A 9,880-nucleotide genomic window follows, 5' to 3' on the forward strand; every position below is an offset into this window, starting at 1 on the left:
ATCAACATGCATCCTTTTTTTCCTTTTTCTGCTTTTCGATTGTGATGGCTCTGCGCCAATTTCGCATTGCAGCAAATTGTCAAAAGAATGTAAAAGAAACGAAAAGCAAATGCAATATTTACAAGACTAAAGTGCGCACACCACGTGTTTGACCCGCTTACTGCACATAGTAGCCCAGCTCCTCTGGTACGCTGCGTCGACTCGTATTCTCTCGAGTCGGTCGCATGGCTAGCTCGCATAGCAAGCTACATACATAAGCTAAGCTAAGCTAGGTTGGCTGGCTTGTTGGCCGGCAGAGGTGATGCGCGCAGCACAACTGACACGTTTCAACGGCTATGCAATTAAATTTTAATTAAAAATTTATATAATCCCTTAGTGAGCAGATGGAATTGAATGAGGTCATGCAGCTGACTCTGAAAGAGATTGGTTTTATTTTTTATTTTGTTTAATGGAGGAAACATTAATATTAATACATACATATATACACACACCGCAAAAAATTTTTATTTTAATTTTCTTCGGCTAATTGTTTATAAAAATATGATTCATACTGCAACAAAAAACAAAAAAAATATAATTTCTAAAATTTGTGTAAAACTCAGGAAACTTCAGTAAATTTGCATACAGATTTGCAACTTTTTAATCGGATTTTTTAGAAGTATTCAGATTTGTTGCCCATTCAATTTTTGTGTCGAAAAATTCAAGCTTGAAGTTGGTAAAAAGTAGTGTTTATTTTTGTGATTTTTTGCAGGTGTTTAATATTTTTTTCATACATTTTCGAAATTTTAGTTTATGGCAAAAAAAAAATTCTAAAATTGAACGGTATGTCCTAGATAATTAAAAAGTTGCAAATTGATTGAACTTTTCTGAGTTTGGCACAAATTTTAGAAATTCAGTGCAGAAAAATTAATCAAACTTTTTTCTTGTCGAGGCTGCTGAGTATTTTCTTCCATATAATGTATGAACAAAATCTATTTTTATATGAAAAAAACCGAAATATTCGTCTGACAACCGTATTGTGATACATATTTCAAATTCAGTCGGATTTTTGAAACAGTTGGCAACTTTCCCAAATGTCATTTCGAAAAAATGCCTTTTCAAAAACATTACGATTGATAGTCATATTGTAATAGTTAATTTAACTTGCAGCAATTTAAATGGAAAAGGATTTTTTATTTTCAATTAATTTCCATATAAAATTCAAAAAAGTAAAATCAACCTTCAATGCAACCTTCTTAAACCTTTTGATCTGACACCCATATTATGATAACATATTTCAATTACCTAATTCAAGTTGGATTAGATTTTTTTTTTAAATTCAGTTTGTATGGGATGTGTCACGCCTCCTTCTCCAATAACGCCTATTTTTCCCCATTGGTGTGATACTGATTTTATATAATATCTCCATACCGAGTTCCAGAGCTCCACTACAAATACTTCCGGAGATAAGTAGAATGAAGAATACCGTTCGTATGGGGGGCATGCTTGTCTAATCTATAGTACTAGTTCATCTTTATATGCTCCTTTTTGAAAATCATAACATTTTGATTCAAAAGTTCATCATACGCCCCGTCTCCCTCTCCCGAATTGTTGTATAGTTTCATTTAATCGAACATTTTTAAGTCGTACAGCAGGCATGGCATGCTTGTATAATAAATGACACACTTAAGATTAAAAAAAATTTTTTTTCAGAATGAAATTACTTTTTTGAAGTATATTTATACGTGGTGCGAAATATGGTTCGAAATATGTATAAAAATTTCCTACAAATACCGTCATTTTGCAATTGCCATGTGTCATAAAATGTCCGTAGAGTTTAAATTTACACACAAAAATATGTACCACGTACATATGTATGTATGTATGTGCATACATATGCACACATGTCCTTAAGCTAATAAGTTCATGCTTGTTATAAATAACCACCGCTGCGCCATTAGCTACCTCGCCTGCCATGCTATTACCATAAATCACGCTGATAGTTAAGCAATGCACCGACGAACGGGCAGCTATGTATGCCATGCGGCGGCAATAGCACGGACAACAGCCGGCACCCGCTTCCCAAAATATGTATATGTAAAACTGCATGTAGCAATTATGCCTGTTCGCCAAATGTGCACCGACACTAGGGAATCGAATCCATATGTAACTATTTGCACCCCAACAGCTAAAGAGAGATCTATCCATAGTTAAATATGTTTATCGAGTATGTATGTATGTGTGTACCTGGGCATATCGACATGCGATCCAGCGCATATTTGTATTTTTGTACGTACATATTTATGGCTGTATGTAATGGTTTACTGTTGTTATCCTTGCCAACGAAATGCAGACAAATAACCAAAGAAACAACAACACAAATTGCTTGCAGGCACTTAAAAATCGATATTCAAGTTACAAGTTGCATAGCAGCAGTCAGTGCCAATGTTCGCTTCCAATGCAACTCGGAACTTCCCTCATTTCGTGTCGCCCCGCCCTGTGCTTTGCTCTTCAAGCTCAATCGAAAGAGAAACAAAACCACACACAAACTAGCCGGTGTTTCCATGGTATTGTTATTATTATTATTATTGTCTGGGTTGTCCTTGTTGTATTGGCTCGTTCCGAAAACATTTGCCGCAATAGTTATAAAATAGCACGCCCGGGCGCAGCCAACACCCATTATCCATCCATGTGACTCGCGTCTCTCGCCTAACTCGGCAGCTCTAGTCATGGCTGTCACTGCTGCTGCTGACTGACGACGACTGACTCCGCTGTCAAGGATTTATTTTGTTGACACTGATGCATACATGCATAGATTCATGGCTTCTTCCGAACACAAATGCAGCATAATATTTGTGTGGATGATGCCGGCTTAGTGGCAATGTATTTAGCAACAAGGCCAACAACACAGTAGTCGGCTGCAAATAGAAAAACAACACACACACACATCAAATGGTTATGCGAATATCGTGCGTGGTGCAGTCTCGTTGTTGACGATAACTTTGATGTATTCGTTGTTGTCTGCAGTACAAGAATTTTGCGTCGAGGAGCAAATTTCTTGTTGTTATTACAGGATGTCTTAGAGTTGTGGCATTGTTTACTGCAGCCGTTCAGCTTACTTATAGTCATTGGCTTTGCTTTTGTGTTTACTTCGCAATAGCCTTTTAAAATGACAGCTCAATACAGCCAAGAATTCGTCGGCTTGCTTTGGGTGTAAGCAAATGTACCCTTGGAAAATGTATATATGTATGTATACGGATATGCATGTTTGAATGTTTTTATTTGCGTTTGTATGTAGGTTTAAGTATAATTGAACTCAGTTCGCTTCTGCGCAGATATTATTGACTTGTTTTTTTTTCAGCTAATTTATATTGCCCTTTACTTTCATAATTTACACTTCATTCCTACTAATGGCGCCTGATTCTTAAACTTGACTAAATTCTATCTTCATAAATTTTGCGATGCAGTCAATTTGTTTTTTTTTTTACACATAAAACGATCATATCTATTTCTCACAATAAAACAAACTCCAACGAAAAACTCAAAATGATTATTTCTTCATATATCTGACTCGATCTCGCCCAGCAAAACCCGAATTCGAAGATTATTTGTGTGACGGTACATATTATTCTAAAAAATCTAGTTGGTTCATAGGACTTTAGTTCAAACAGAGTGAATATTTACTTTGATAGCAAAGTCGACGCTAGGATTAATCGAAATTGATGGGAGAACGCTACACCTTTCTGTCAATCGTCTACAAGTATTTCTAAATTAAGCCTACTTGGTTGCCAGGATATGTTAACGCCAATGGAGATTACAGGGCTAATGAATTGACCAGGTTGAGCAACCTCGAGGTCGTCACCTTTGGCAACTTTCAGACTACTCTTGGACAATTGGGCTAACAGTCGGCTCAGCGAGCACATGCGAAGTTACAAAGTCTTTCTGGCCAGTTATTGATTGCTGGCATTCAAGAGACCTTCATAAGTGCACCGGACACCGGACCCTTTACTAACCCATGCGGTGCGACTTAACGTCGTCACGAACGCCTACTGCCGCTGCTGCTTGGACAACGTTGTGGAATCATCTCAGCACTTCCTTATCAACAAAAGTTAGGCATGAGGCATTTGGCTGCGATGTCTTGAGAGACAAACATCTGAGCTTTTTGATTCGCAACAAATCGTACAGTATAATGGACGGCATGTAGTCTGAGTGCTGTTTTCTGCACGCGTTGTTTTATGCCAGATTCAGCAAAAAAAAAAGGATTAAACACCTCTTCAACACTACAGAGGAGCTCTCTGCAGTGGATATCAGCTGCCTGTGGAACTTTTTTTGAGTATCCTAACCTCGCACGGATAACCCGCAATTAACAGTCGGATTGAGATGTGGGGGCGAAGATCAGGCAATGTGAAACCTATTTGCCGCTTCAACATAGCCACCGAGTATGAAGTTAGCATTGCAAGAATTTTTTCTTGCCCATAAATTCTGTTTTTATGATTATTGATACTTTTAGAGCGTTTAAGATGGCGTATATTTTAAAAACGTAAAGCGAAAAACTTAATCCCAGTCGGACTTAATTTTAGAACGCACTCTGCGCTCCTTCACCCCTGTATCCGCTTGTCTGCTGGGAGATAACAGAGCATCAGCATAATACACAAATTTCCATTGCATATTCCGGGCTCTTGCAACTTCACCCTTAAAAAAAAGGACGACAAATGCTTGCCAAAGTTATTATAGGTATATCGGCTTTATAGCTGCCCACGCCAACCGACACTGCACTCTCAGTGCAAAAACAGAAACACCCCAAAGAGGCGACGAACCTGTTTTATTGAAAAACACCATCAATATACTCGGTGTGTGTGTGTGTGTGTGTGTGTGAGCAAATGAAGGAGTATGCGTGCTTTTGTTAAACACCCGCTTTGAGGGTGTGTCTCTCAGCGCTGTGGCACCCACTCGTGGAAAAAGTGTAAGTTTGTTGATGCAATTGTATGCAAGTGTGTGTGTATGTACCTACTTATGTAGTATGTCTGTAAATACTGTTAGTATTTTACAAGGATAACAGACATAAACAAAAAAATTAATGACAAAAGTAAACTCAAATGTATTTGTATTTGTATTTGTGCAGCTTTTCTTGTACTGCAAACATCGTTGGCGGTCGCATCGAAATTGGTGGTGGAAACAATACAAAAATTATTGAGGTAGTTACAGTTGACAGGTTGGAAACTCAAATATTTGTATGCATTCGCGTGTGCATACATACATATTTACACATGTACATGTGTATATGTGTGCCTTAGGGCGGTCCTGAAAAAGCATGAGAAAAAGTAAAGTCGGAATTTTATGCCCTCACCCCCTAAAATTGTTCTATACAGAAAAAAATATACCCCTATTTTTTTAATTTGAAATTTAAAAAAAAAAAACTTTTAGAGGTCGCTCAAAGCGCTCAAAGCTTTCCATGTATTTTTCATGGGGAAAAAACACTTTTCGTAGAAATGGCAAAGAACTCTGCTTCTCTTCAGGATATTCCCAATAATAATATCCAACCATTTAATTACCCACTTTTTCATAGTAATTATATTTTATTGGTCCGCCAAAACCCCCGGAAGATGTCAGAAAATGCAATGCGGGGGATAAAAGAATGCTTATGCAAATAATTGGGTATTGTCTCCTGAAGAGAACCACAGTTTTTCGTTCGATAATATCGATTTCCAGGAATTCCATAACATTTCTACTAAAAGTAGTTTTTTCCCCATATAAAATGCACTTTGAGCGACCTCTAAATATGTTTTCATTTCAAACTAAAAAAAAATAGAGCAAAATCCAGGAGGTGAGAGCTTTAAAATTCGAACTTTACTTAATTTGGACGATCACCCTAGTGTGCATGCTTTATAATTGCATGACGAGGCGCCATGTATCGTAAATTGGAAATTAAATTGATGGTAAATAATTGTGAATCTTTTCAATTACCNTGTATCGTAAATTGGAAATTAAATTGATGGTAAATAATTGTGAATCTTTTCAATTACCTTTTTTTCATTTGTATTTCCGCTGTCAAAATTGCCTTGTCAGCCTAGATTCTATAGGCGATTATTCGGTCGCAACAACAACAATGCCTCTTAGTAGTTGAAAACAATTTTATATATGTATGTATGTAGTTACAAAAATAAATAGCTCAGTTCATGAATGCTTGTGCGCCAATGCTTAGATGAAGGATTCGCAGCGCAGTGGCGGGTGGGTAGTGGGTGAACGTTTACAGAGCTACATACATACGGAGATAGTATTACCCAAGTGATGTTGTTTGCAATGCGTAACCCCATTTTTACATTTCCACTTTTACAATTTCGATTCTGCTTACTCAGGGCTGTCGCCCTATGCACACTGGGGTTAAGTGAAGTGTGGCAACGCTGAGGTATTTTGATATTTTCATTTACACTGATTCCATAGTCAAACAAACAAATGAGCGCATACATTCACATATCGACTGCTGAGTGGAAAATCGACCTATCTCGGCTGCCAATTCGAAAATTCGGTTCAAAAACCGCCTTGTCTAACTTCAAAATGTATTGAAAATGTCCTGATATGGGGCGTTTTTGAAAGGAATTCGGAAATAGGGCATTCTTCAAACAAATTCTGAAACAAGGCGTTCTTGAAAAGTTTTTGGACCGTTTGTTCTTGTCCTCCACTCTCTAGCTCTGCACTAGAGGAAATGTTTTACTGTGCTAGAGGAGAAGGCAGATAAATTGTAGGGGATTTCGTATTTCATTCTTCTTCCTTCATTTGCTGCTTACAATGATGTAGCAAGGATAATATAAGAAGATATTTTCGGTGTAAAATTTAGCTTTTTAAAAAATCTTTTTTTGTAAGATTTTTAATAAAAAACAACCCAAACAATCTTCATTTTCAAGATAAACCTTGGCTCATGGCAACGCTGCATGTACCCCGGAATCAATTCTGTTTTTTTTCGCGTCCGTTATGCCTTCCTTTTCATCGGTTTTCTCGACGTCAGTGTTCCAAGAGCACCTAATTTTTTTGTAAATTTTTTTACAAGTCACTTCAGTTTTCGTATGATTAATTTAACACTCAAGTCGTACGAATGTCGTAGCCCAGGATATGCCTATATGTACATATGTATGTATATATGCATTTATATTTAAATGGAAATTGATGCACACAAAATACTCTACGCTGGGGAATTTGCACTTTATGCCATTTTGCTGTTTTTTCAATTCCCCAAACAAGCTTACAAATCGATATTTGTAGATAAATACGTTCAGACATACATACATATGTACATTAGTATGTTTGTTTGTAATTATGCCGAAGTATACATATGTACATACATACATATTTACACATTAGGGCGGGCCATTTTTTTCTATGCAAATATGACATGTTCTACGTGAAATCTTAAGTAAATTTGCCGAAGAAACTATTAGAAACTATTTATTATTAAGAAACTATTTATTTTGCTGTAGGTCGTAATATGTTTACATTTTTTTAAACATGTTATAAACGGTGTTTTGTGTGCCGAATCTATCTGTAAATGTTTTAGGAAAAAGTATAGAGCAGACATGGATTCTTAATACAAACAAAAAACCCTTTCAGGGGCGTTCAACGTAATAGCAACAAAACTCAAAATGATGCTGCTGGCAACTTATCTTTATTTATTCATTTTTAATTATTTTCAGTTAAAATATGGGTCGTTCTATATCAGATACCACACAAATAAAAGTTTCAAAGCTTGCACAAAGTTCACAAAAACTAATTATACTTAAAAAATATATAGAATGCACCTAACCACACAAACAAATCTCTCATACAAATTGACCCGCCCTAATGCACATACCTATGTACAGTACATACATACATACATATGTAATAAATATGTAAGTTTCTATAACCACATCCATTACTGCACTCTCATGTTTTTGTTGCTGCTTCAATTTGGCAACGCTTCGCTGCATTCTACGACTCGTGCCCAGTGCCGGTAACCGGTAATGGCAACGTTGCTTCCTATCGAGCGGAAGTGCCAATGCGGTGACCATAAATTTTGTGAGATTCCAACATTTCCCTCGACAACCAACCAGAACTGCTGGCAAACTTGCCAAATATTCGACCAATTTATGGGTCACAGCAGCCGATATGAGCTGGTAAAACAACAGTGAGTAGAGCGAGAGCTTAATTGTAGTGCATTACAGTGTTGTTGTTGTTGTTGGAAATGCATGGAATGCAGTGAAATACATATGCATATCTATATATGTGAATACATAGATACGTAAATACATACAACTACACTACACTACATTTTCTTTGAATTTAAAAACTTGTTTTAGGTCTGTACATCAAAAAAGCTATCTGAAGTTGATAATAGTTTTAAATTTGGGTCGGTATTTCTTCTATAGCGATAGCGCAAGCCTCGTTTGAAATTAAAGAAAACATCTTAAATTTTTCGGGCCCAATCAATCGGAGGATACTGTACTGTATTGGAATATTTATTTGTATTCAACAACGTGTCCCCATCCTGGCCAAGGCATATTCATTTCGATTACCTCTGGCAGGCACTATGGGCTTGGCTCATTTGTTATTTGCCACCGCAAAATAATTTTATGCAAGTTTTGATATACATACATACATAAAATGCACTATGTGAAAATGTAAGTAGGTATGTGTTGGGTATGCATACATATGTGCAAATATATATGCATTAAAACGCAAAATGACACTGCAGTTCGTTATATATTTTACCCCATAACATATGTACATATAGTATATGTGTTTGCCAACCTCGAATGCCTACGGGTGCATGGACATATATTTAAATATTTGCTTATATATTTTTAAGTACATATGCATTAGGCTGGGTCGATTTTGTATGGGGGAAAATAAAAGTCGTTTGACCGCATTGTAATAGTAATATTATGATGTCTTAGGTCTTAGCTAATTGTTATTGGCCACGAAAGATTAATTTAAAACTTATCTTTAGCCCGCGCAATTGCATCAAAGTATACGAATTTTGAAAATGAAACTTTGGCTGGTAATATCTATGGAATGCGTTAATTTTTATAAACAGGACGATATATCAAATTAAGGGTTATTAAATTTAGTACCTCANATTTTTATAAATAGGACGATATATCAAATTAAGGGTTATTAAATTTAGTACCTCACGTTCATTTATCATTTTTCAATAAGTCTTAAATTTTTAAGATATTAAGATAAAACTTACAAAAACTATAATTTTCCTTATAGATTTTCAATTCTTCATTACTTCAGCAACCAAGTGAAAAATACAAAAAACTGAGACGGGATTTATTTCAAACGTTTTAATGTTTTCGGATGTTTATACAGTATTAAAAGAATGAAATCAAATATGTATCGTCAAATAATAGGAATGGTTTGATAAGTTAATAGTAGTTGCATACATTAACATAATACAGTTAGGGTGAGAAACACCCATTTTAAGTCCATTTATGCAGTCTTGAAAATTGGTGCGGAATGGTTTTATTAGTCAACGAAGACGCACATTTTTCGCGGTTTCTAAATTTGCCGTTATATGAAAGTAGGAGACGTGAAAAATTTTGTTTAGATATAGTGCATACAGTATCGGTCATATCTATAGCACGCCATTTCAAAGTGATATTGTGTGCCACTTATGCTTATTTATTTATTTTTAAGAATTTTCAATTAAAATACAGTTCTTTCTCTAACAAACCCCATATAAACCCAAGTTTAACAATTTGTAGAAAACTTCAAAAAATGGCAACAAATTTTCACCTTAGTTTCAAACTTTTTTCTCGGAAGTGTTAGAATTTTTTTGAGTACACAGTTTTTTAGCCACTGCAATTTTAGTGTGCAAATTTCAAGTGGCTACGAATTACCGTTAATTTTTTAAATTTTTTTTTTT

The sequence above is a fragment of the Rhagoletis zephyria genome, unplaced genomic scaffold, assembly GCF_001687245.7.
Source record: "Rhagoletis zephyria isolate East Lansing unplaced genomic scaffold, Rhagoletis_zephyria_1.1 Rzeph_scaffold_03214, whole genome shotgun sequence".
NCBI classification, from domain to species: domain Eukaryota; kingdom Metazoa; phylum Arthropoda; class Insecta; order Diptera; family Tephritidae; genus Rhagoletis; species Rhagoletis zephyria.